This window comes from Lepisma saccharinum, chromosome 28 (assembly GCF_977018435.1).
Source record: "Lepisma saccharinum chromosome 28, izLepSacc3.1, whole genome shotgun sequence".
In the NCBI taxonomy this organism is placed as follows: Eukaryota; Metazoa; Arthropoda; class Insecta; order Zygentoma; family Lepismatidae; genus Lepisma; species Lepisma saccharinum.
Genome location: NC_139256.1, coordinates 20509574 through 20535819, shown reverse-complemented (window position 1 = coordinate 20535819; position 26246 = coordinate 20509574). Strand labels below are relative to the sequence as shown.

The window sequence follows — 26246 nt, the reverse complement described above, 5'->3', positions numbered from 1 at the left end:
TACAAGTCAATGTCCCTATCCGGGGTAGATCAATCCAAACTCGACCATCCTTGCCAATTTTCTTAAAGTCCAGCTCGTTTTGCTATTCTTACTGCTTTCTTACCCCCCAAATGATTATATTGAGTCTCATTTCTTCTCTTATATGTCGCATGAGTCGTCCAAACTTCTGTATTCCAATACGATTACCAATTATGTACAGTGGGATCCATTAGTATTACCGTGCAAATTGTCCATGACTATTTTCAATAATTTTTATCTTACATCCTGTGCATTTTTAAGCGATGGATTTTTATGTATGCTGGAGCTGAAGTTGTCAACAGCTTGTTTTGACTTTTTTTTAACTCTTGAAGCTCTAATTGGATCAAAGAAAGTTAACGAACATGGCGATGGACAATTTGCACGGTAATACTCATGGATCCCACTACAGTGGGATGCACAAGTATCGCTCGCCAAATTGTCCATGACTATTATAATTAACTCTTCTCTTGCATCCTACGAGCTTTTAAGGAATGGATTTTTACGTCTGATGTTGTCTGCAGCCTGTTTGGAGTTTTGATTTATATCTTGAAGCTCTCACTGCGTAAAAGAAGAGAATAAGCATTGTGGTGACATTTGACAAGTACTACTTATGCACCCTGCTCTACAGATAAATATGTGGAAGGTTGGGTGTGTGGTCAATATTGCAAAGGTCCTGTTTGTATTCCTGTCTATCAACTACAGACTGTATATAGAAGTATAAAGGGAAAAGTACTGATCTTACTTGTGATTTCAATCACCCATTTCATCCATGCGTTACGATAAACTTATGAAATGGATGAGAGGACATGAACAAAGAAACGCCCATAATTTGTTCCGGATATGAACCCAGCACCTTTAACGTCGAAGTGCTTTCCTGTAACAACATACCACACGCAGCTTTTGTCGGTTTGAACATAAAACGAAGAAACAAGGGTCGCTGGGGAGGAGAAAGTAACAACCACCCAGTAAAACAGTTCACTTTCCTCCGGTCATACGTCACTAATTTTTCTGGAACGCAGGAGTTGAAAGTGAGAGCAATGCATCTGAAAAGCAGCCGAGGCGCAGCGAACTTGTTTGATCACTCCTGCGCGAAGAATTTCGCCAAAACAACTGGCTTCATTGGCACAGTTCATTTGCAGTGTCTCTCCTGCAGCTCCTCTGGAATTGAACCTTATTTTCCATCTACCATAAGAGCAAAGTTATGTAAACAAAACCACACATTACTTCCGAGAAATAGTTAAATTTCCTATTTGTTAGTTACGGTTTTATGTGAGCTAAAAGTCACTCTCCCCAAAAGTTTAACAAGGAACAAGAACTTCCTTTAGGGCTGAGCTATGAACGTCACAAGTTTGCAAATACATACATTATCTCAATTGACCCTATAGACCAGTGGTTCTCAACCTCTATCAGTCCGGGACCCACCTTGAAAGATATTACACTTCAAGGGACCCATAAGAATGGGCGCCGGCAGAATTACTTGTACCCAGTTTACAACTATATTTTTGCTAACATCGAGTGCTTTAAGAAGCCCTCTTTTACGCTTTCTTAAAAAAATTCACATACTTCATTCTAGAAAAGTAAATATGTAATTTAAGAGACTAATTTACTCAGTCTAACATCTAACTAAATACACACGCTGGAATTGAGGGATGCCGGTAAAAAGCATTGGTAGAGCGCAAATAACAGAAATGAAGAGTTTAGACTACGTACAGTGGAATCCATAAGAGTTGCTCAGCAAATTGTCCATGACTATTCTCGTTGGTTTTTATCTTCATCCTAAGTATTTATAAGGACTGTATTTTTACGTATGCTGGTTCAGAGGTTGTAATCAGATTGTTTGGGGGTTTTGTGTCAGTTCTTGAATCTCTCGATGCATAAAACAACGGGAGTAAACGTGGTGATGTACAATTTGCTTGGTAATACTTATGGATCCCACTGTACAACACGGGTTGATTATAAATTGTTAAAACAATATATCTTAGTAATTTAAATGTAATAAGTTTTTAAGGCACAGTAAATACATTTGACCCAACAGAGAGTCTCGCCCCATAGGTTGAGAAACGATGCTTTAGACACTTCATTTTTAAAACAACCATTTGTTACATCTGTACAACATGTACAAAATTGCTTTACAAAATTATATCAACGAAGTCACAGAATATAAACCTCTTTGTTCAAATCTGGCCTCGCTTCCTAGAACATTCAGCCAGCTTTAATCTTGACATCCCCGAAGGGTTCTCGTCTCGAGTTTTCAGATGCCATTTTTGTCTCGAATACCGAAATTTGATACGAGACTGAGGCTTGTCTCGTCTCGGCACCTTACTTAGCCAAAATTGCCTAGCATTGTGAAAGCATTTTGTGCCTCTATTCTCTCAAACACGCTGCTAAGTAGAGAAATCAGATAGTACAGTCGTGCGGTGCAAAAGTTTCCTGTTTTTCGTTGGTCTTTCCCCAAGTTTTTATTTTTAGACACAGAAGTGACTGTGTTGGATTCGCCGACTGAAAAGAAAACGAAAGTTTCGGGACTTTCCTAGCGGTCATTTCCAGCCGCCACAAGAACCCTTTACATGACAACAACTTCAGTAATATCTACAATTGGGCATAACACTGGTCGAAAGATAGAACTTCCGTAAGGAAAGGAAATCAGGCATCGGGAAAGCAATTATTTTACTGCAGCCGAGAATATCTAGTCAGGAAAATGAAAAAATCTGTAAGTACAAGGGTATATTATTATTCTATCTATTTCTGGTCATTTAAAATAGTTTTTTTATCTCTTGGGTCGCGGCTATGATGATAGACAGATCAAAAATGGATGATGGGATGAACACAATGAAGCCTTGACCAGGATTCGAAGCTGGGACCTCTGGCCTTGGAGTGAGTGAAGCTCACAACCTTACTTCGGAGACTGGCGACACATTATTATAATAATAATAATTTATGTTGTGTACTTTGCTGTACACCAGTAACAGTGTTACGACTGGTCATATCATCTTAAAAGAACATGCATCTTCTTCGACTACATCATAATTCGTGATAGTCAAAAACCAAACCTCTTGTACAGTCGATGACAAATATAATAGCAGGCAAATTGTGCATCGACATACTCATAAATTCTGTTTTCCGCAACGTGGGGGTTCAAGAGTTGAAACAAAAATCACCAATAAGCAGAGATCAGCCTCGTCTCCAGCTCAAGTACAATTTAATTCCCTACAAACACATGGAGTGATAAAGAATAAAGAACAAGAGCGAAGAACAATTAGTCCACTGTAAGCTTTTCGGTTGACTGTACAGTGAAGCGCACAGGCATTGCTCTTCAAATTGTCCACGACTATTTTCATTAATTCTTCTATCGCATTCTACATGGTTTTATGCAATAGATTCTTACGTATGCTGGTTTAGTTTGAAGCTTTGTGTAAATATTTAAAGCCCTTATTGCATAAAATGGAGAGATTAAATATGGTGAGGGACAATTTGCTTTGTAATGCCTATTCATCCCACTCTATATAGAGCTGGCTGCGTCGTAGGTAAATGGCCTATTCATCCGTTTTTTTTTGTTTTTTGGAGTCCAGGACAGATTTTGGCCTTTGTCCAGGGGTGCAATAATTTGAGCAGCAAAATTGCCCCATCTTTATGTGATCCTTTCGCTTGTTTCAACATGTGCATTTTCGCGTATGAGCAATTTGATCTAAATATACAAGTGTAGTGTTCCTAAATCGCCTCTTGAAACCAAGTAGCAATTGCTCGAATTGAAACCACAATGTAAACATGTATACTAAAAAAAATGTGCTGTTTACTAAAGAGTAACCTGTCCTTAGAGTCTGGCCGCTAACGGTAGCCTATGTGAAATTTGGAAAGCGTTTCACATTTTTGCGACACAGAAATATGCTTTCGAAAAGAAATAGCGAATGTTTGAATTTCTTAACAAAAAATTTGGTTGGTTGGTTGATTTCGTGTTTTAAGTCCACTTTATGCACAGTAAGGCTAATCGGGACTGGACCTACAGTTTAAAGTGGGATCTGAGCACTATGTGCCTCCACCGGGTATCGAACCGGGGGCCGCTTGATTTCAAGGCGGCCCCGGGGAGGCCCTCTCTAAACAATAGACAATTGCTTTTCCTGAAGAAGCAAATGCGTTAAAATTCAACAGAGCTCCAAATATGAAAGACATAGGGGAAACAGTGATACTCCAAAGAGGGGGGACTCCTACACACCCCTTTGACAAAAAAAAAAACTAAAAGAAGAGAACGTCCAACGCAGGGAAAGATGACAAAATTATGGGACTTACTACTACTAAAAAAATAAGCAAATATTCTGAGATTACGGCAGAAGGGGGGGGGGGGAAAGATTCAATTTTGATTCAATTCATTTTTAAATAAAGTATTATGTGGAGGGAAGTCATTACAAAATACCTCGAAAAACGGAAAAAATGCGCAAATTCTAACAGACACAAGACTGTTGTGCAAATCTTTGATACTTGTAAAGTGCATTTAGATATGAAATTAATTATAGGTAATGGAGTGCACTTCTCTAACTGGTACTATGAAAACATAGAACACCACCATCGCAGACATTGGTAGAGAAGGCATGGCGCTGAGATTTCAAATGCGGTCCTGTATGGCACGCAATGAGCCAAAGACGCAGAATGCAACTTCTACTTTAGCATGCGTACAGAGGATGTAAGATTACCCATTTGGTTACTATGCCACCAATCTGATTGATTGATTGATTGATTTAGTTTATTTTACTTCGCGTTTTGTGCTAATTTGCGAAAATGGGGATGAGTGATGAAATGATGAAATTGATGAATCGACATTCAAAACCAAGCCCGTGTGGGATTCGAACACGGGACCCTTGGCGTCGCAGCACAATGTGCTAACCACTAGGCCACAGGGTCCGGCTGTACATAAACGATTCTGAACGCCCGGCTATAACCATGGTGAATGGGTATTTAGATGCTGTTCTCAACAGAATACGTATTCACTACAAACGGCAATGAAACAATTGTTATAACACTTGTAACGACTTCTCAAGAATATAACGTTCCAATTTGCTAATGACATGTTATGTCACTTCATGGTATGTCGGCTACTCATGGCATGACACACTTTTTATGGTTGAGAGGAATTCGATTTCAGGCATTACTCCAAAGCTTTTTCTCATCAACAATTGTCACGGTGGGTAGAAAAGACAGCGTAGCCATAGAAACGCGGTGCAGTATTGACTCTTTACTCAATATTAAACATCTGTAAACAATATAACTACGTTTACAGTAATTAAGAAACAATAGAACCGTATTTATTTCTACAAAATTGCTTTTAGGGATCAGTGGAACGACTCACAATCATCAAAATAGTTTGCGGAAATTTCAGCAAAATGTGCAGGTTCGATCAGGATTTGAATCCTGGTCCTGGCCGCTGAAATTTCTACATGGTACGTACATCTCCTGAATGAGCCAAATTGTAAGGTAATCACAGTGAACGCTATTAATATATTTAAGACTTCTCTTCTCATACTTAATATGTAATTAAATTATTGCCTTTTGTACACAAACATTTATCAAATGTTTGTTTTTGGTATGACTACTTTAGGAACTATAAAACTATAATTAAAATAACTAACTAACTCTCTAGCCTTTTTAAACCCGAAGGTTTAAAGCTGCAGCAACACAAGCCTTCCATCTGTCATTTTCCTGGGCAAGATCAATCCAATCTTTTCCATCCTTGCCGATTTTCTTTAGGTCCATCTCACCGTTATCCCTCCATCTTCGTCTTGGCCTTCCTACAGATCTTTTACCATCAGGTTTCCGAACAAGAACCCTGTAAACTCATCTCTCCTCTCCCAGTTTTTCCACATGGCCTGCCCAACTTAGTCTTCTTGATGTAAGCATATGAGCTATTAACATATTTACGGCTTCCTTTCTTACACTTATACTTAAAAAGTAACCTAAGCATATTTATTGTATTTTCAGATAAACATATGGTTATTATATACAAATGTGTCACACGTAATGCTTTGTTTTTGGTATACCAGCTTAGGAACTACAAAATCGTCATTAAAATGGATTAATTATTTGTTCTGCAGATCATATTCATCGCTTTCCTGGCGTATGCAGCCTGTGAAGACGAGATTGAGCCAGTGGAAGCAGAAGGTCGCATTCTCCCCGGTTTCGGCTCGTTTCTCGACCGGTTGGTACGCTTTGGACCAGGTCTGCTCGGATATGGAAACAGATTCCAGCACCCCAGCACCCTGCACCATCGTCCGGAGATATTCCCACCCGGTTTCCACCACCACGAACCCGGTTTCTTCAACGGATACGCACCAGGCTATCAGCACGGGCATCACCACGAGTTCGAACACTTGCACCGTCCTGGCTTTAACCAACATAACGATTTTCATCACCACCACCAGTACCACGACAGGTACCATTCTGGGTACCCGTTCTACGGCAATGATCATGTCACATTCCCTCTGTGAATATGTCCCTTGCACTGTGTATAAAGGCTGAACTTTGAAACAATCTGTACATAAAAGTATGTGCATTTCCGCATAATACACTGCAAAATTAGCATTGAAAGAACACAGACATGGTTCAAAAAGTTCGACATTTTTGCACGCAAAAATAACACAGACAAGTGGTTTGTAATGAACACCGTTTACACATCACCGAAGTTAAACGCTGGCCCAATGGAATTACTGTCCCAATATATTGTAATGATATTTATTTTATACAAATAATTGATATTGTTGAATCCTTGTAACACAATTTTCTTCTGTTATAAAACAGACATATCACAGCTGGAAAAATTATAAACCAAATCAGTACTAACAATATTTAAGTTAAGTGTAGCAATTTATAATGAACATGTTTCAAAATGTTACTAAACAGTGATTCAGTAATCATGACATAATGTGATACTTTATGATTGTGTGAAATATATTATGATTTTTGTACAAACAGCATCTGACCAGTTTATATCTATACACTTCCCAACAGTGATAATAAAAAAATATATATTTTTTTTCTGTTGTAAAATCGGTTGAACATGGCGATGGATAATTTGGCTGGTAATATTTAAACATCCCACTGTACAGAGTTAATAGTAGCATGACCAGGAAAAGGGGGGGGGGGGTTGTAGCTTGTAAATGCTACTGTTTCCAAATTGTTATTATTTCAACTTTCATTTTGTTGTCAACATGATTCATTGTGTATATAAAACCATCTAGTTATAACATTGCTTGAAAACAATGAAATTATCAAAACGAGTTTATAAATAACAAAATAAAACCAAACGTATCTCGATCAACGAAAATTGTATTCTTATGAAAAGCTTGTGAAATGTAGACCACGTCGTGCAACTATGTGTACATGTGCGAACACAAATTGGTTTTCTGAAATTGCATTTGAGCACAATCTAGATCAAATGCGTATATATCTCAGGCGTCGAAACAAATCACTTTAGATAATCAGAATGAAAGAAAATGGAAAACATCGGCGTTACAAAATTATTCTTAATTGACAAATTTCTCTTTCCTTGGCCGCAAAGTCGCATAATTATTGACCAATAGATATTGCAGCACTATATTCATAATATTACGTCACAACGGCAACTTCTAGAAAACAGATTTCACATGAAACAGTGTCACTGCGGGGCGTTCACGTAAAAACAAATCATTTTTCTTATATTCTACAAATCTTACGACCACACGGTAAAGAAATTATTTCTTATTTTCTTTGTTGGTTCTCAAGAGATCAAGTTCGCATATCTACCGACCTTTCTATACAACCTTTGGTACTTGGAGACTGGTGGAACAGCAATGGGTTGCGGTTTTATGGTGGCCACAGCTAGACGCACAAGAAAGTAGGGTTGCGGAACTCGAGAGGGGGGAAGAAGGGTAACGTTTCGTTCAAGAGAGGGGAAAAAAGTGTGATTAAAGTACCGCGAAGTGACAGCGTATCGGGTTTCTTTCTTTTCGCACGCCTTCGTAATGAAAATCGCATTGCTACCAAAGCGGAATTCCCCCTCCGCCTGCTTCGATAAAATTCGACACGCTCTCTATTCGCTCCAAATGCAGTGAGGGATAGTTCTTTTTCGCCTCTGCTGCGGTGCGGGCACGCCGTTGTCCTCGAGGAATTTTCTGGGTGAGTAGCAGGGGAGGTTACCGCTAAAAAGTTCAAAATTGTGGGGGCTTCAGTTTGTAACGAGCAAGGATTCTTGTTTCAGGCTTTTAACACTAACTGCCAGACCGAATTTTGCATTTTCTTGTGGGAGCCGAAGCTATTTTGATGTTATAATCATTATAAACATGGCCTGTATGGTTTCAAAATGCGACTCCAACGCCACCTGAGAGAAAACTCAGAAACCAAGACTACACGGCCTTTCTGAGAAGCCAGGGAACACACACACATTTGTCTTCAATGGTGCTGTGTATAAGAACTACGCACGCCGCCTGCAAGATGTGTATATGTTTGATACACAGGAGACATCCTATGTACCAGTTTGATGCACATTGCATTTCAAGTGTTAACTTGCTTTTCTGTGGATACGAGGAATACTGACTGCGCTTTCAGTAACCTTAAAACAAAATGTATTGTGATGAGATCGCTTTTGATGTAAAGTCCTATTCGTCATATTTTGTCACTTCTTTCATTTTGGTAATATTCTTGAGACTTTTCACCAAGGTGAACATAGGCCTATATATATATCTCGCAGGATTTATTTTTATTTACAGTGCCACAGAAATACCACACTACATCACCAGGGAAAGATGCGGGAAATTAATGCACTTTACACCAATTCATTCAGTATATAAGACATTTTTTATAAAATTGTTTTAAAATTATTCGGTTGTTTCCATTGGAAATCCTCATTGCATATTTTAATTGAATGTCCATGTGGTATCATTTGGTGCCTTTTTTTTTAAAGCAAGATTGAATTTTGTTTAATTTCCTTTTCATTTCACTTTTTAGCCTGAAACTAACAAATGTAATGGTCATTTTTTGCATTTTTTACGTAATTTTTTCAATTTTTTATGGCATTCTATAGGTCATATATCTATATTATTTAGGTTATGAACTTCCGCTCCCTATACATTATACTCTTTGCACAGTTTGCATATTCAGTAGGGGAGTCTACAGGGCTTGAAATCTCCCAACAGTGGCGGCGATTGGGTTCAAATTCTAAGGGGGCAAGGACAGTTTGTTTACTTTCTCTTGGTAGATAAAGTTTAGCATAGCGCGGGGGTAAAATTAGTGAAAATTGGGATGGCAACTGCCCCTCTAATTGCCGCCACTGCCCCAAAATTACTTGATTTGATTGATTTTGTTATTTAGTGTCATATTTCTTTCACTTTTGCCGCGACGATGAAATTGATGAACACCCATTCAGGGATTCGAATCCGGGACCCCTGCCTTTTCAGGAGACATCCAAAAGTCCACCTCACTTCCACATAGTACACTCAGGTAACTGTAGTCTTGTTGGCCAGCCAGGCTCTGGGGTCTCGACCTAGGGCCATTAGAATCCTCTGTAGGATTGTGTGTTATCCTGTGTTTTGTCCATGTATGTGCTGAGTGGCCCCTTACAGCCTCAGCTTTTAACGTGGGTAAGGAGTTGAATTTAGTTACGGTAAGTGGCTGAACGGGTGCCAACAACCCAAGTGTTGACGCACCCAAAAATTTTATTTCGCTCAATCAATCAAAACTTGTGAACTGTAAACCACATACATTTAGTTGTGAAAAAATATAAACATTCTAATTTTTTTCATTTTAAAGCTAACAAAACATAATGCCTAACTATTGGTGCACCAAAACAACGAATCTTCCCCCGTTGACTGTCTTTATTTATTCTACGCCGCTTCCCTGTTTCTTCAGGCTAATCGGGACGATGATGATAAATGATGAAAGGACGCTCACAAATAAAAATCACATCCAGGTCACGACTCAAGAGTCCGGAACCTTTTGGTGGTGCTTCAATTGAAAATATAAGTACAGTGGGATCCATGAGTATTGCCGTGCAAATTGTCCATCACCATGTTCGTGCACTTTATTTGACCCAATAAGAGCTTCAAGAATTAAAATAAATCAAAAACAAGCTGTTGACAACTTCTGCACCAGCATACATACAAATCCATCGCTTAAAAACACACATGTAAGAGAAAAATTAATGAAAATACTCATGGACAATTTGCACGATAATACTCATGGATCCCTCTGTACAAAGAATAAGAATGAGTAGGTTTTAGTAATAGCGATGAAGTTCACCGTGAGTAAGCATTGTAAATTCAGGCAAAATGGAAAATTCAGAATAAGAAAGCTTCATTAAGCAAGATGACAATCCACTGTCACATTGTAAGAAAGTTTCCATTCAGCTTTCTCACATAAAAACTAAACTGATTCTTTGATATTCCTCGTACAATCACCCACTTCTGTACTGCTCTTGAACTCCAAAACTAAAGAATGTATTTAAATTGTTTATATCATAATTAACCAAATATGATACTCATCGCAGCATGTTACGGATATCTCGTGTGACCAGTCTCCATGAAAATGAAAGAGAAATCTGAGTATAAGTTTCGAGCAGCAAGGAAGTACAATTTTCTTGTGTCCACACCTGTAGAGGCGATGGATTTGGGGTGAGTACTAGAAATGTACTTTGTGAAGCTTCCATTGATTGTGCAAAAGTTGTTGTTGGTGACAAACAGAGACCTCCGTTCAAAATTCAAGATGACACCAGACCACAGGGTGTCTACAATTTTGTAAAAACAAAATTTCTCGACTTTTCCAGACCAAGACCCAAAATTATCCAGACCAGAAAACAATTACAATTCATGTATGTAAACACGATCAGTGGCGGCGATTGGGTTCCAAAACCGAGGGGGGGGGGGGGGGAAGGACAGTATATTGCCCTTTGTAGATAAAGTTTAGCATAGTGCGTAGGCAAAAGTGGTGAAATTGGGGGACAACTGCCCCCTCGCCCCCCCTATTCGCCGCCACCCCACTTAACGAGATTTTACAACAATCACTAAACATGTTAAGAGCAGTCGCGGTGATTGTCCAGCCCCATTTTTTCTGCTGCTTTTGTCCCCAAACTATGCTAAATTTTATCTACAAAGGGAAATAAACTGTCCTTGCCCCCCCCCCTTTGGTACCTTGCCCTCCCCTCGGTTTAGGAACACAATCGCCACCACTGGCTAAAAGTAATAACGAGAAGAGAAACTAACAAGGTAGGTTATCTAAGTGTCCCCCTCCAATTTCCATGAAACGTGGCAGGTGTATAGAGGGGCCCAAAGGAAGAAATACGTACGTGTTTTTTTGTTTCGACTAAAAAACGGTTTTAGGGGCAACCACCCCACGGTCAAATGTCAAGATGAGGAGAAATTGAAGTGGGGATCTGACCCCGAAACCACATAAATATGGCATAGGAAGAAACAGGGGGCATAGGGTCCCTCTATACGCCTGCCAAATTTCATAGAAATCGGAGGGGAAGACAGGGGTCAGATCCCCACGTCAATTTGTCCTCATCTTGACATTTGAGGCGGGTTTTGCCCCCTAAAACAGTTTTTTTAGCCGAAGCAAAAAAAACACGTATGTCTTCCTTTGGGCCCCTCTATACACCTGCCAAGTTTCATGAAAATCAGAGGGGGCACAGGAGTCAAATGCCCACTTCAATTTGTCCTCATTTTGACATTTGAGGGGGTTTTTGCCCCCTAAAACAGTTTTTTTAGCTGAAACAAAAAACACGTTTTTCTTCCTTTGGGCCCCTCTATACACCTGCCAAGCTTCATGGAAATCGCAGGGGGAAACAGGGGTCAGATCCCCACATCAATTTGTCCTCATCTTAACATTTGAGGGGGGGTTGCCCCCTAGAACAGTTTTTTTAGTCGAAACAAAAAAAACACTTATTTCCCACTTTGGACCCCTTTATACACCTGCCAAGTTTTATGGAAATCGGATGGGGATACAGGGGTCAGATCCTCACTTCAATTTGTCCTCATCTTGACATTTGAGAGGGGTTTTGCCCATTAAAGCAGTTTTTTAGCTGAAACAAAATAACACATATTTCTTCCTTTGGGCCCCTCTATACACCTGCCAAGTTTCATGCAAATCGGAGGGGGACACTTAGATAACCTCCCTTGTAAGCAGAAATTGACCGTTGGATTGGGACATTAAGGGTGATCTCTTACGAAGTACTTACCACGTATTGACTAATAGCACAGAAATAACTCATCATAACAATTATATCATAAACAATACATTATTACAGTAAAACCAGCGGCGGTGATTGGGTTCCAAAACCAAGGGGGGCAAGGTCACAAATTTGGCTGGGAGGGGGCAAGGACTAAAGAATGTATTTTAATTGTTTCCCTTGGTAGATAAGGTTTAGCATAGTGCGGTCGTTCCGATCTGTTTATCATTCGAAAATCTTCTCTCATCCCTTGGTAACACATACTGTCAGCTAAAATCTGAATGCAAAGTACGTGCTCGGAAACGAGTCTGAATGATACCGAATGCATTGTAGAGCATGTTCTGCTGGTTTAATTCCCATAAGTAGAGATCACGGAATACTTTCAGTTCTAAACAGTGGCGGCGATTGGGTTGCAAAACTGGGGGGCAAGAACAGTTTAATTTCATTTGATACAGTTTAGCATAGTTGTGGAGCAAAAGTGGCAAAAGGTTGGGGCCAACTGCCCTCGCCCCTCCTAATCGCCGCCAATGAATCCTAATATCAAACAAACATAATCCAAAACTTACATCAAGAAAGTGATAAGAGGAAATAGCAATTATTTTCTATTTGAAAATAGTTAAAAACATAGCTACTTTTCATCGGGTGTGTAACATTTAACTGAAGTATAGTTTGTTCACAACAAATTAAATTTCTTGCTTGACCTATTTCTCTTTGGTAGTCCAAAAACAATATGCACTACTTCACAAAAATGCAGATTTTTCCAGAGAGACAGTAAATTTCCGAAATTTCAATGACTTTCCAGTCAATTCCCTGACTTCTCCAGGATTTCCACCTTATCCAGACTGGTAGACATTCTGCTTCGAGATTTAGAACCGTGAACAAGGCAGACGTCTGTAAAATCAAGACTAGATCAAGGCATATTTTCCAAGCGTCTCCTCTTGTTCGAAACCAGTAAATTAGAACGTACAGTCAACGGCAAAAGAAACAGTAGGCGAATTAATTGTCCATCACAATTTTCATTCGATTTGTTTTCTACACCTTGGTGATAAAAAAGTGAAATAATCACGTCAAATATTTGGACCTAAAAGGGATGAGGAGACAGGTGAGTGGAGAAGGTTACATAATTTAGAACTACATAATCTGTATTCATGTCCAGATATTATTAGAATAATTAAATCAAGAAGACTTAGGTGGGCAGGCCATGTGGCACGAATGGGAAAAGAAAGAGGCGTTCACAGGATTCTTGTTGGGAAACCTGATGGTAAGATACCTATAGGAAGGCCAAGACGAAGATGGAGGGACAACATTGAGATGGACCTAAAGGAAATCGGTAGAGATGGAAAAGAGTATACAAGGTTAGTCAAAAGTATCGGGACAGGCCAGTAATAACGAGACCCGTGGACAGAGGAATATCACATGTTGCAAGTGGGTATTGGTGCGGAAACTGCATTGAATGGGGGTGTGGATATCATGGCAGCCATCTTGGATTCCGCCATATTGGATATCATACAATATTTTCAAATGGAAAGGGGTATGTATGACACATCAATTTAGGCTAGAATCGTCCCACAAATGACAATCCGAACTCATTTTGGACCTATTGCCATTCATGGAAGAGATAGGGTGTGCTACGTTTGACGGCAAAAAATGAGATTTGTCTGAAAGAATTGTTTACTGTATTCTTGTGGGTAACTGTACACTGCAACTAAACAGAGAGCATGAACAGTAAAACATGACATTGACTTACATAATACCTCAAAGCAAGTGCTCACACTGCTTCCCGTCGACTGTGTGACACTACTATGTCAACCGATCGTAAAAACTGCGAAGTGCACGTTGTAGCACATCCCGAGAAAGTCCTCTTGTTTCATCAACAATGCGATTCTGTAGATCATTCAGGGAGTGTAGTTTGGTGAGATACATTTTGTCCTTCATGTGCCCCCATAGAAAGTAAACAATTCTTTCAGACAAATCTCATTTCTTGCAGTCTAACGTAGTACACCTTATCTCTTCCACGAATGGCGATAGGTCCAAAATGAGTTCGGATTGCCATCGGATTCTAACCTAAATTGATGTGTCATACATACCCCTTTCCATTTGAAAATATTGTATGATATCCAATATGGCGGAATCCAAAATGGCTGCCATGATATCCATACCCCCATTCAATGCAGTTTTCGCACCAATACCCACTTGCAACATGTGATTTTCCTCCGTCCACGGGTCTCTTTATCACTGGCCTGTCCCGATACTTTTGAATAACCCTGTATAGATCTTGCTCAAGATAGGGACAGATGGAAGGCCTGTGTTGCTGCAGCCATGAACTTTCGGGTTTAAGAAGGCTAGAGAGTTAGTTAGTTAGTTAGTTACAGTATGTTGAATAAAAACTACTGAAAATAGATATGAGCAATTTGCCCTTGACTGTACGATACATGAAAATTTATCTTAAATCTAAAGTGATTTGCTGTGCAGCTTATTAACGCATACCAAGAAGGCTTGTTAGAGGTCGCATTTGTTGTTTAACGGAATTCTGTTAAGTTGATAAGTGATATGTTTTGAAGACCGAAAGTAGGACGAGACCGCAAATTGACTGGGCACCTTCAATTTCCGATTCGCGATATTCTCACAGAAAATTCCAGGTCATTTGATAAGTACAAGGTGCCGCAATAACGTTTCCGGATTGATTTCCTTATTCAGGTCACGTCGATAACAAAAAGCTGGGTAGGATACTGGCCTGTGGACTATCCTCTGCCTGAGCGCAAACTTTTACGCACATGCGTGTAACAGTCTGGCTGTAGCATTTTTTAGAAGCGGACCGTGCTCCGTCGGAATCATGATAAGTTCGAAAGTGGAACAACGTGTTAATGTCACAAAACTTGGGAAATCCGCCACGGAAACTTACAATTAGTTGAAAGAAATTTGTGGGGATCAGTGTTTATTTCACAGACGAGTTTTCGAGTACTTTTGGAAGTTTAAAGAGGGTAGAGAAGACGTCGGGGACGATCCACGATCAGGCCGCCCTTGCTCTTCGAAAACTCAAGTCAGTATCGAGAAGGTCGTTGATTGGATGCCTGAAGGTCAGACTGTCAATCAGTTGTATCATAAGTAGGGACATTGAATTTTCGCGATGCGCGAAATATCAGTTCGAAAACTTCGCTCCCTGTCAAGCTGCATTCCTTTCTTCCCCCGAATGTCTACGCAACTTCCAGTTTCATTGAACTTGCTAGCTGTAGCAGCGATAAGATTAGTCTGTTCTTGCACATCAAGGGAAACAATGGTGTCATTTGTGTTCAGTCATGAATGAATTTTGTTTATCATCATGTGATTTTCAACATGTGTTTGTGTATGTGCAGTAGTGATTATTTTATTTGTTGGACATCAAGGATATCCTTTAAATACATACAATGAATAAGTCACTTGAGATATGCAATTTAGAAATGAAGTGATTTTTTGTTGATGTTTTCTTTTTGGTTGGACAGCTAAGTACTTGTGTATGTGTACAGTATATAAAAATGAAGAAGTTTATGAATTTATAGCTCTTTTGTATGTTGTTTCCTCTCATAATGAAAAAGTGTGTGCAATTTTTTTTCCACCGCTGGTATATACCGCTGATCTATCATTTTATTTACCGCTCTCCTTAGTTTTTATTTACCATAAATTTGTCTCCCTAATCATAAGAATGTTTTGGGGATCCTTTGTGGACGGATGAGAAGGAGACAAGACATGTGGAAGAAAGGCTCATGGATTGTTCATCAGGACAACGTGCCAATTCACAACGCGATATCTGTCAAACGTTTTTGGTGAAACGCAACATTCTAGTGTTGGAATATCCACCGTACTCGCCGGACCTAGCCTCGTGCGACCTTTTCTCTTCCCAAAAGTCAAGTCTGCACCAAAAGGAACCCGGTTCGAGTCTGTGGACGCGGTAAAAGCCAAAGCGACGCGACTCTTGAACAGCATATCAGAAAATGACCTGCAATACTGCTTCTAACAGTGGAAGATCTTCGTGGAACGGGGTAGGGATCGGGGAGGGGACTACATTGAAGGGTACAATATTTCGATTGTCTGATTTTTTCAATAAAGAGTCACAGGTCACAGCATGAGTCCGGAAACTTTATTGCCACACCTCGTATGTTGTTTAAGCCCCTCCGTATTCGTCATGAACACACTCACTCTTTCTACCTCCCTCTATCTCTTTCTCCCCTCTCCTATCTTTCACTCTCTCTCTCTCGCCCCACTATTTCTCTTTGTTTTTCTCGGTTTTCAGATTTGCGTTGTGACTTACTATACTAAATTTGAACGTTCTCAATTTGCTGTTTATTACTCTGAAAGAAAATTCACCAGGACGCTCTTTTTATTACTGAAAAAAAGGGCATGTCTGCGAAAAAGTGGACGTAAGCTAAACCTTTTTTCTCATTCTCTTTATTTCCTAACTATATTCCTTTCTTTCACTTTCTGTGCTCTCTCTCTCTCTCGATCTTCCTATCTTCCCCATTTATTTCGTACTCTACTATGTTTTCTGTACCTTCTCTCTTTATTTCCTATCTTCTTTTGTCATTCTCTTTATTTCTTAACTTTATTTTTCTCCATCTTCCTCTTCTCTTTCATTCCTTTCGCTCTTCCTATTTTCCCTTTCTATTTCTTTCTCTCCTTCCTTCTCTGTATCCTCTCCTTTTATTTCCTATCTTGTTTTGTCATTCTCTCCATTTTCGTTCATTCTATTTATTTCCTAACTTTATTTCTTTCCCTCTTTCTCTTGCTCTTCCTATCTTCCTGTTCTATTTCTTTATCTCCTTCCTTCTCTGTATCCTCTCTCTTTATTTCCTATCTTTCAACTTTCTCTCTCTCTCTTTTTCAATGTCTTTCTTGAACAGATAATTATGTATAGAAACGAGATCTACATTTTAAAATGGGTTTCTAACCACTGACATGTGGCCCCGCCAGTTATCAAACATGTCACGCCATTTATCAGAACGCGACACCTTTTGGCCACAACACCATTAGGGAGCCCCGACCGACTCATATTCTCGAGGACTAAGGACAAGAGGAAGTCTTTCCTGGTGGGAAAACAGCCCCGATTACGCAGGCAAATGAGAAACCGCCCGAGCGAAGAGTGCAGACAAGCCATCTCTTGCAAGGTGTCGCGTTTGGTTTCACGGGACGTCCACCGTTTCTCCAGGAAGTGATGACAAAGGACATTCCTCTGCTTCAGGCAATTATTCGCTTCAGTTGTTTATGCCTCCCTACAAACTCCATGCTATTTTCCTTTAAGCGGTTATGTCCCTTAGCCTGCTATTTTAAGGTGCATATTTCAAACGCCTCCACCGTCATTTACATATTACTATATACGTAACTTGCCGTCCCACGAATTCCAGTCATTTTTCCGAAGATATAGCATGCCAGTACAAGTATCGATTTTCCAACGTAATATTAGCTTCCAATACTTAAAAATCATTGAATTGTTGTTTTAAGTCAACTTTATGCACAGGAAGGCTAATCGGGACTGGACCTACAGTTCAAAGTGGGTTCCGAACCACTATGTGCCTTCACCCGTTATCGAACCCGGGACATCTTGATTACAAGGAGGCCACTACGCCATCGGGGAGATCCAGTGAAAAATAGTTCATGAATAATAATGACATTAGTGTGATAGTTCATATATTTCTTAGGAAGTGAGGGGGGTATATTTGCATGGTTTGGAACAGAAACGTAGATCCAGGGAAATAAAATCAAAGCTCCTTCAATTTGAACGCTGAACTTTTACTAAATTAAACAATCTCTGCTCTCAGCACATATTACAAATATATCGTCTCACCGACAGTACACGTTTTACGTTCATGAGCTTTTCCTTCAAATCTAGCTAGACCAAATCTCTTTCCAAATATCTTCTTGGTCATTTTCCGTCACCGAATTCTGTCTGCCGAACCATTGTAAATGTATATTATATATCACTATGTACAATTGCTAATGCCAGCATAAAAAGGAAGCGCCTACTGCAGAAAATTCACTTCTTACTGCCTTTTCCGCGGATTACCCAGTCAGTGCAATAAAATACTAAATCGAATAGACATTTTTGAAAATCAGGCACTTTTTCTATGTGTCATTTTCTCTTGGCAGTACGCCGACCCCCGTGGCGGAGTCCCGGGTTCGAATCCCTGCCTGGGCATGGATGTTTGTGAGTGTCCATTCATCAATTTCATCATATCATCACTCATCCCCATCTTCGCAAATTAGCCAAAAGTGGCACAAAAAGCGAAGTAAAATGAAGCAAATCAATCTCTTGTTAGTACAATCATAGACAGTTATGGGTTGTAATAAAGTCATTGACTTTCAATGCAAGGGTTGCAGTCCAGAAATGTCCATGACTGTACATTGCAATGTCGAAGCGATGCATTTGAAACATCGTTAAACCCGAAAGGTGACGATCCTGGCTGTGAACCAAGGTGATATAGCAGCCTTGTCAGTAATGCAGTTTGATTTTATTTCTGTTATTTAGCGTCGCTTTTCTTCCACTTCTTCCCAATGATGAGGATGAGTGATGATATGATGAAATTGACAAATGGACACTCACAAAGAACAATTATGTCGAAGTCGGGATTCGAATCAGAATCCCCTGGCGTCTTAGCGTGCGATTCATTCCCGTTTCGCCCAGTACCTAAGAACTTGTTTTATTGGCCCAAGTGATAACCCGCGCCAGAACGGAAGTACCGTTTCGCCCGTTACCCTTTCGCCCAGAGTGAAATGTGAAAGTAAAAATTCCCAATCGCGTAGAGCCACGTGTCCTTAACCAACGAGGGGTATGCGAGAATGCCTAACTTCAATGGCGTTAAACACAGCCTTTATAATGTGCGAGGAAGACATCAACCTGCAATACCTAAAACAGTAGGAGAAATGCCTAACCTAACCTAACCTTACTGGCTAATACTATTGTTGATATTGTGTTTGTACTGTGTATTGTTATGTACATGTATCTGTATTTATCTTATTAATGCATTAAACAATACGACAAGGCTCCCCTTTGGAAGCCACACCTGATTATTTGGCTTCTTGCTTTCACATTTCCGTTCACATTCAAACCACCTTTTAAAAATTCCCTCTAGGCGAAACGGTGCTTCCGTTCTGTCGCGAGTTATCACTTGGGTCAATAAAACAAGTTTTTCGGTACCGGGCGAAACGGGAATGGGCGAAACGGGAAGACACTCCGCCACAGAGGTCGGTTCGGAGGTAAGACACTCGAGTGCCGCTTTGAATCGCCTAAACATAATTGCAAGCAAGTAAATGCCACTGTTATCGCTTTAGATGCGTAACGATGGTTGCAGGAAAGAAATGGTATAATGGACTATAAAAAAATAATTGCATGGTGCAGTAAGTGCAGCCGAATGTTGCTAAGGAAGTTCTCACTAAAACGGAACGACGTCATTCATTCTCAGTTGCATGAGAATGCAAATATTTTCGATGAAAAATGCACCTGCGTTCTCAGCAGCTTTATTATCTTGATATTGCACTGATTGCATATAACTCTTGCTTTCAAATTATCATCGCACTCTGGAAATATTCCCATCGCCAATTTATTTTCTCCGATGAAAGCTGTTTCTTCACAGGGAATTCTATATGTGTGATCATAATCAGGCAAAAAAATGTGGTGCTGTTTGCATTTCGGTTATTTGCCTTTTTCTACATATCTAGGTCAGTGGCGCTGCCAGAAAATTTTGTTGTCATGGATTCACCGGTGCATGTAATACTTCCACTTGGTTTTGATTCTGTGATCGTAACTGTATAACGGAAAATCACGCCTTACAGATTAACAAATCTGATTAAAATAATTATAGATTAAATTATTCCAATTAAGACACGTATTCAGTATAATTCTATACTTAGTATAATTTGAACTAAGGCAAGGTGCAAGTGGATAATGTTTAATGTTGCATTTGGCCACAACAAATCGTCTCTGAAACAGTATTTGTATAGGTTCTTATGGACATTAACGAAAAAAAAGAAACTTTTGATCTAGTGGACCGATTGAGCAGAAATTCAAGACCATGGTAAAACACATTCTAAAAGTCAAGATTCCGAAGTTTAATAAAAATCGAGTGAAGGATAAAGCCGTAATTGAGGATCAAAAATCACAGAAGATAACAAAAGGGCGCTTGAGAAGATAGCATTCACGCTGAGCTGTCCTACTTTCCATGCTGATGGACAATGAACGGGTCAATCACCTAATCTCGTCAAGGGTGCATTTCATCAATACAGGGGTAGATGGTGGATAACAAGTTTTTCTGGAGGGAAAGTAGAAAAGGACTTAAGCATAGAGGCTAGACATGGAAGTCTTCGCGCGAAGCTGAAAGAAAACACAGTACTAGTGGAATATTTGTTCGGATCGCATCCGTGCTAGCTGATTTCGCAAAAGAGTCTTTGTTAGTTTTCGAAACGTTGAACAGCCACATCATGGGTGAGTAGAACGCTACAGAGCCGCAAGGGGCTTTTCCCCTTCCGATCGCGCCTACGTCTGCGACAAAATTCCATCTGTCGTCGCGAGAATTTGATTACCGCCGTGATAAATTATAGCCCGATAATTTCATAACATCGTTGAAACGCCGCCCGAACTATATTTAAAGATAACCGCCGCATTCGTAGCCCTGTGAACTCTGATTTCAATGTGTGAGAGATCGTGAACTGTTGATATGCTGAACCATTGTTGATGTGCCAATCCACTGTTGAGATGCCGAACCATTGTTGAGATGCTGAACCATTGTTGATGTGCCAATCCACTGTTGAGATGCCGAACCATTGTTGAGATGCTGAACCATTGTTGAAGTGCCAATCCACTGTTGAGATGCCGAACCATTGTTGAGATGCTGAACCATTGATGAGATGTCGATCCATTGTTGAGCGAACTTAAGATCCTGGCTTCAACGAAGATTACTCCAGAGAAAGGAAGAGAGGAATACGGGTTGACAATCGTAAGTTAAGTACTGGAAGTGAAAGTGATTCCGTTAATCGAGTGTCCATCTGAGATGTCATCCCAGGTAGCTATGACCCAAGTCCAGCCGTAAGGTAAGAAAGCATTTTATGAACGTCGGAGATCATTCCAGAATATCGGCGCGTTATTCTAAATATTGGATTACACAAGATTCCGTAGCCAAATTGACATAAACATTATCTACTTCGCATATTAACAAGTAATAATCATTTGAGTATAATTATTAGTCTAAAAACCACATTGCGTTGAGTAAAAAAAAATTGCTAACAACCGTCTTTAACTGAAAGCCAGACAATGATATTATTCCAGAAAAAATGAAAGTATTTGTAGTAGAATTAGTATTGTGTAATCTGCCGATGAATGTGTGAGTGAGTGTGTGGTTTGTGCGTAAGAGGGCAGCCTGTATAATATAAATTGATTTATTTAATTATATAGATTTCACACCCATTTTGTCGTGTTACGTAATTTACAGAATAGAATAATATAACGGTATAAACAAAGTTACCTCGCTTTAAAGGTCCAACTGCGTAAACACGATCCCTGAGACCATATTTATTATGATATTATTATATTCCTTATGGCTTAAATTACAGTTATACTTGACATTATTGAATTAATTAATTAGTGTACATTTTACTTTAATTGATTACCACCGAACCCGTCGCGCATCTTTACAACTGAAGATCATTCTCTCCCTCTCTTTCAATTTCTTCTCTTTCCTTCTCTCTCGCTAACTAGTTTTCTCTATGTCACCTCTTTCCTCCTTGCTTAGTTATCACCTATTCCCTTTTCTTCTGTCTTTATTCTCTCTCTTTATCTTTCACTGTCTTTAGCTCTCTATCTCGTCTTATCTCTTACTCGTTTGCTCTCTTCTTATGGCTTTCTCTCAATACCATTAACGTCTAATATTCTTATTTACTTACTCGGATTCTCTACCCAAAGGTGTCGAGGTTTTTCCGAGAGTTCTCCATTGGTTACGATCCATTGCTATCTTCCTTGCTTCATCCCATTTAATGCCTCTTCTGTTCAAGGTCTGCTCAATGTTCTTGTTCCATGTTTGCCGTGGTCTTCCTTGGGGCCTCTTCTTTCCTATTCCTCTTGATCTTGCCTCTTATATTTCTTTCGGTATTCTTCCATCCTTCATTCTATTAACATGGCCAAACCATCTCAGTTGTGCCTCGATGCCATTTTGTTCAACTGGTTTAGAATTTAGTGTTATCCTGATCGTTTGATTCCTAATACTGTATCTTCTTGTTTTTTCCCAAAATGTCTAATTTTCTCCAATCTCAATCTATCTACCTCTTTCTCGTTCTGTAGTTCTCATTCTTTGTCTCTGTAGCTCTCTCTCTCTCTCTCTCTCTCTCGTTATTTCTTCATATCACTTTCCCTCTATGTCTCTAATTATCTCTATTCTCTCTAGGTCTATAGTTATCTCTCTCTCTCTATATATATATATATATATATATATATATATATATATATATATATCCCGCTCGCTCACTCTGTTCCAAACAAGCGTGGTATTGAAATGTACGTTACAGTGCTCAAGATTTCTTATCTAGTGAATTTGGGTGTACACAAAGATGAAGAGTTAATATTTCACGGAGGGTTTGAGTCAACCAAATGTCGACGCCTCTCTTTTAGATAAATCGCGACGATGAAGGTGAGCGACTACATATGACGGAACATATCCAAGGTTCGTACTGAGAACCCCTAACCTCGTACTACTGGTGGTGATGACTAAAAATGTAATTAAAGCATCTCCCATAAGCTCAAGCCGATAACCACAATTTCAGAGAATTGTAAAAGTGATCCAAGATTATTCTTAAATCATGCTGAGGATTACGCAACAATTTATTTGTCATGATCAAGTGTACCACTGGAGAGAAAAACAAACGAGAGGCAATTTTAGTATCCATGACAACTAAAACAGACCCCTTTTGGCCCACCCAAACAAACGTTTCTGTTGATGCCACTGGTTCCATCCTGTAAGCTACCAAACTGGTTACTAGAGGAAATATATTCCCCGTTGTTTGACATTAAAGGGTTCTTCTTGTACAACTTCAAAATACTTTTTTTTGGGTGTGTCATGTATTCACACACAAAAACACAATTTAATCAATACATGATAGAAACCACCCCCACAGGTATGAATATGTATTGCTTATGTTTTATTGAAGTTGGCGTGAAGATTTGTTTGCTTGTTTCTTGAGATATAAAAAAAACATCGTCCTTCTGTCGTATTCTACGAGGAGCAACTTCATTCAGATTATCTACTAAACGAATAGACAAATAGGAATGGAAAACTTAAAAATATATATATTAAAAAGATTGGCCGAGGGTGGATATTTGGCCTAGCACTCTGTCCATCTTTTGGGATATTGAGGAGGGGGAGAACGAAAGTGTCTTCCTCACCTCCCCAACAAAAGTAAGTGGTAATGAAAGCTTCAAGGTAAATTTTCAGCTTTCGCTTGTTTTACTACCTATTGGATATTTACATGTTTCAAGTGTTGGTAGGTACAGTCAACGGCAATGAAAAATGGGACAGCTATAACCTGAAATACTGTCTTTCCTGCATGAGTTATGTGGTTTGCCTAACTCTACGGTACAGTAGAACTTACAATTGAAAAGTTGCTATTGAAGTTTACTCACTGCCGCAGAGTTAGGCAACACCCGCATTTCAGTATTTAGGTGTCCCAATTTTATTGCCGGTGAGTGTACAATCTTGTATTTGTAATTGAATTCACAAAGGTGGATGAGTAATATTGTTGCGCTTGTTGATTCTTTCAGAAATCCAGAGTCCACGGATGCCATTGCAACAATGGGCTGGGATTTCCACAACGTCTTCGCGAACCAGGACTGCAACCCGAATTCCCACGAGGGCTCATGCTGCGCGTCACCCGCTCTTCTGTTCCTGACCATCATCCACAGCCTCAATTCGAACTTCCACCAGCTGTCGGTCTCCAACACCAGGTTCATTGACGACGAATACGACTTCATAGTCATCGGCGCCGGGAGCGCTGGCTGCGTCGTCACCAACCGCCTCACGGAGATCGAGCACTGGAAAGTACTCCTGCTGGAAGCCGGAGGGGAGGAGCCGCAGATTGCGGAGATTCCGACCAACATGAGGTTTCTCCAGAACACAGAGGTCGACTGGCAGTACACGACGGAGTTCCAGCACAACGCGTGCTTGTCGCGGTTCAACAAGACCTGCCCCTGGCCTCGGGGGAAGGTCCTCGGTGGTAGCAGCACCATCAACGCCATGATGTACGTCAGGGGGAACAGGAAGGACTACGACACGTGGGCCTCTATGGGGAACCACGGGTGGAGCTACGAGGAGGTTCTGCCGTACTTTCTCAAGTCGGAGAACAACAAGGACCACGACATGATGCACTCGCGCTACCACTCCAAAGGTGGGGAGCAGTCGGTCCAACGCTTTCCCTACGCCGACTACAATGTCCAAGCTCTGCTGAGGGCCTTCGAAGAGATCGGCATCCCGCATAGGGACGTCAACGGGGAACACCAGACGGGGGTCATGAGGGGGCAGGCGACTTCGTGGAAGGGAGAACGGTACAGCACTAACCGGGCCTTCCTGAGACCGATCAGGGACCGGTTCAACTTCCACGTGTCCGATTATTCGCACGTTACGAGGATACTCATCGACGGGCACTCGAAGAAGGCGTACGGGGTGGAGTTCGACAGAAAGGGAAGGAAGCACAAGGTTCGAGCCCGGAAAGAGGTGATCCTGTCCGCCGGAACAGTGAACTCGCCACAGATCCTGATGCTTTCCGGTGTAGGTCCTCCGGAACACTTGTCCCACTTTGGTATCCCAATCATCAAGAATCTTCGAGTTGGCGACAACTTGCAAGATCATGTCTCCACAGGTGGCGTCGTGTATGCAGTCAACCACACAGCCACGTACCCGGTGTCCGCGAAGAAACGTGCCTGCGACGCGTACAAGTATCACGTTCACCGAAAGGGACCATTGTCTGCAACGGGTCCTGCTCAGGTCATCGCCTTCGCACAGTCCAAGTACTCGGCACCCTTTGAAGATTTCCCGGATATCGAGTTCATGTTCGATCCCAACGTCCAGCAAAACTTCTTTGACACCTCTCCCAAAGCTAAACCGACCGAACCGTTCTCCTATTACGACCGAATCATTGCACGTCCCATGGTCCTGCATCCCCGAAGCCGAGGAGCCATCCGACTAAGATCAAAGAACCCTTTCGACGACCCCCTCATCTTCGCAAACTACCTCGACAGTCCTCACGATGCCGACGTGCTACTGGAAGGCATCAATATAGCGCTCAGGCTACCCGAAACGGAGGCATTCAAGAAAATCGGAGCACAGCTTGTGACTGAACCCCTTCCAGGGTGCGATTACTACCATTTCGGGACGTATCCATACTGGGAATGCATAATTCGGCACTACACGCAGACATTCTACCACCCCGTAGGGACATGCAAGATGGGACCACACCATGACAACACTGCAGTAGTGGACCCTCGTCTCAGAGTGTACGGTATTCAAGGTTTGAGAGTCATAGATGCATCCATCATGCCGCTTGTTGTAGGGGGTAACACAAACGCTCCTACGATAATGATAGCGGAAAAGGGGTCGGATATGATCAAGGAAGACTGGTTGGAAAACAATAATTACTGATGTGATTGTGAAACCCAGATAGCACAAAAGCTTCTGGCAAGCTTGAGGCAGCTTGTTTGTAGCTTGTCAAAGCCAGTTGGATACGACAAGCTAAGCATTTTACAAGCTTGTTTCAAGCCTGCAGCTTTCTGTGACAAGCTTGGTGCAAGCTAGTCTTGTCAAGTTTTCAGCGATTTTGACACGACAAGCTTGGTACAAGCTAGTCTTGTCAAGATTACTGCAAGTTTGACACGCGATAACTAGTTGGCTTGATTCAAGCCTGATACAAGCGTACAGCGTGCCATGTTATGCTTGCAGAAAGCTTACTGTGCTATCTGGGAAGTGTGTTGTTACTGTCTGCCAGCAAGCAACATGCTATTAGTTCATATCTGCGTATAATAGTGTTGCCACTGAAAATGTACATA

At 40.7% G+C, this 26246-nt stretch overlaps 1 pseudogene across 1 annotated transcript; it reads left to right on the top strand.

The window, feature by feature from the left end:
• The first annotated feature begins 8100 nt into the window (after positions 1–8100).
• On the top strand, positions 8101–25982 carry LOC145980599 (glucose dehydrogenase [FAD, quinone] pseudogene; annotated as a pseudogene). Its single transcript, XR_014440859.1, has 2 exons — positions 8101–8157; positions 23970–25982. The product of XR_014440859.1 is annotated as a glucose dehydrogenase [FAD, quinone] pseudogene (transcript).
• The last annotated feature ends 264 nt before the right edge of the window (positions 25983–26246 follow it).